We start from the raw sequence: 3371 nt of genomic DNA, 5'->3' as shown, positions 1-3371 counted from the left end.
CATCCCTCTATCTCTAAAGCATAATCTGCAAATACTCCTCATGATCGACCACACTCTTGGAATAAATCAAGATATCATCTATAAATACAATCACAAAAGAGTCGAGATATGGTCAAAATCTCGATTCATCAACTCCATGAACGTGGTTGGGGTATTGGTCAACCCAAAAGACATGACCATGAACTCATAATGATTGTATTGAGTCCAATAAGCCATCTTCGGAATATCCAAAGCTCTAATCCTCAATTGGTGATATCCGAATCTCAAATCAATCTTCGAAAACACCAAAGCACCCTGAAGCTGGTCGAGCAGATCATCAATACGAGAAAGAGGATACTTATTCTTAAATGTCACCTTTTTCAACTGTCGATAATCAATACATATATGCATAGACCCATTCTTTTTCTTCACAAACAAAATAGGTGCACCCCAAGGTGATACACTAAGTCAGACAAATCCCTTATCCAACAGCTTCTGCAATTGATCTTTTAATTTTTTCAACTCGGCTGGGGCAGGAATAGAGATGGGCTTGGTTCCTAGCTCACCATCAATGGAAAAATCAATATCATGATCTGGAGGTATAGCAGGTGAATACATAGGGAACACACTCATGAACTCACGAATAACATGAATAGAATCTAAAGAAGGAAATGATGCAAAACTAGTATCATGAATATGAGCCAAATAGGATTAACATTCTCTCTCAACCAAGCGATAAGCCTGAGATAGGATATAACCCTTTTGGGACCCGAATAAAGTGCACCCTTCCAAGCTATCTTTGGCACACTTGATGGAGCTAAATTCACAGTCTTAACATAACAATCCAGGACAATATGGTAAGACGTCAATCAATCCATATTCAAACTGACATTGAAATCAACTATATCTAAGACAAGCAAATCTACCCAAGTCTCACACCCAATAAAAGTCACAACATAAGATTGGTACACGCAATCCACGTATCCCTAAAGAATCTCCTACAAGGGCAGATACACAAATAGGTATGAAAGAGGCGCACTAACAAAATCAAAGCCCGAAGCAAAATATGCAGACACATAAGCGAAAGACAATCTCAGATCAAATAACACAGATGCAGATCTAAAATAAATGGGAATGATACCAGTGATAACAAAAGAAAAAGCCTCAGCCTTTGGTCTTATGGGTATAGCATATCATGTCCACGACCACTAACTGTAGGAGTAGCCCCGCGACTACCACCGTAGGCACCACTACCTTTGCCTCGTGCACTTTTGGTAGAATATCTACCTCTCACAACAAAAATAGGAGCAACTCTAAACATACGATGGTGATAGTCCTCAGCGAAATGGCCAGTCTCATCACACAAAAAGCAAGCTCTATGACCCAACTCAATAGGAGAAAGTACAACTAGACCGAAAGGACCACCCTAAACTACTAAACCAAAAGACCCACTACCCAAGATCTACAATGCTACCTGTACTGGTCTACCATAATATCCACAAAAACCTCTAGAATCCATATCTCGAGAAGTGTGACCTCTGAACTCTCTCATACAATGCACCTTCTTGGTGCCTCCCTAAGATGCTCGAAGAATACTCTCAGTCATCTTAGCATGGTACACAATACTCTGAAATGATGGTCCAAACACTACCATTTGAGATGTAGCTAACTAAGGAGAAACATCTAACCCCTTCACAAACTTTTGAATCTTCTCAAATTCGGTGGCAATGCTAGCATAGAAATACCTAGACAAGGCATGAAAGCCTGCCTCGTACTTTGCAATAGTCATGAAGCCCTACTCCATGTGATTAAACTCACATATCATTTGATCCCTCAGACTGTAAGGCACGAACCTCTCTAAAAAGGCCTCAATAAACTGATCCGATGACAGCTCAAGAGAATCAAGAGGTCTGCAACCAACAAGTGAACTCCACCAATCTCTAGCAGCATCCCTCAACTGATAAGTGTATAGATAACACCATGAGACTTAAGCAAACCTAGGTTATGCAACTTCTCACAACAGTCAATCAAGAACTCATAGATATCCTTACCTATGGCACCACTGAACTTAGGAGGACCCAAACAAGTGAATCTCTCAAACTTTTTCTGATCCTCAGAAGATATAACTATGCTTGCACTATGAGGAGGCATGGTGAATATGGCAGGATGAGCTCCTACTTAGAAAGGTAACATAGATGAAGGCTGAACTCCTAATCTCAGAATACCATACTCAAATGCAGACATTAAAGAAGGAATAACACTCGGAGTCTGTGGAGTACCAAAAATAGAAATAGGAGTATCGCGGAGGATCCACACTCGGGGATGGAGAAATAGCATAAATATATTTTAGTATAGATTGAGGTGCAATACACGGAGCTGGGGGAACACCATACACACTCGAATGAGCACCCTCTAAATGGGTTAACAAGCAAATCAACAACACCTTTAAGACTGGAGAAGCCCAAATCAACCACCGTGAGGGTACTCGAACTAAGATCTACACTGAAAGGGTACAGTAGGGGTGAATACGGTCCACTTGTACTCAGTAGGTATCATAGGACAACTAAGCAAATTAGAAAATAAAGCATACAAATTACATACGAAGGACACGTCACCTGTAATTACAAAATATCCCATAATGGCAGCCCATACTATTTCCACTAACAATTCCATAATATTCACATACATTATAGCAAATATGAGGAAATAATACAAGTAAATCAATATCACACATACAAGTACTAAGGAAGGGATTACACATATAAAAGTATGCATGAAGAGAGATAATAAAACATAAATAAAGGCACAATGTAACACAAATGCAATGAAAATGATGATGGTAATGATGATAATGATGATGCAATGCACGAGGTTGTCGCACAACCTCTGTATATACCTAAGAAGCTAAAGCTTCCTGACGTAGAACTCATGGGGGGATCGTCAATCCATATACAATGCATATTATATCTCCTCTACTCACATTCCTCTATAAAGGGTTTAAAGATGTCACATTTTTTGTCAGAAAAAGCTAGTCTTTTCAGTATTTTCACGGTGGTACCAATGTTTCATAAATGTATATGATATGAGGATGTAATGCTTACAACCAACCAGAATAACTATTTTCATATCCAATCAATATACCAACCAAGTGAGCCAACAATCCACTCAATGTTTCCAACCATCCATGAATTCAACATAAATCGTATGCCAACAAAATGAAACATATAAAAATACACCATTGATACCACATTAGGCCTTTTCATCAATCAATACACAACTAATTTCATGTACACAAAACAAACAATATCATATAGGATCCCACATAATCACACATAACAAATAATAAATCAAGACCATCAAATAGCATCATTATATAGACCGCCACAGGGTAC

The sequence above is a fragment of the Capsicum annuum genome, chromosome 5 (genome assembly GCF_002878395.1).
Source record: "Capsicum annuum cultivar UCD-10X-F1 chromosome 5, UCD10Xv1.1, whole genome shotgun sequence".
NCBI classification, from domain to species: Eukaryota; Viridiplantae; Streptophyta; class Magnoliopsida; order Solanales; family Solanaceae; genus Capsicum; species Capsicum annuum.
The sequence above is the reverse complement of the archived record's forward strand: the minus strand, read 5'-3'. Positions refer to the sequence as shown.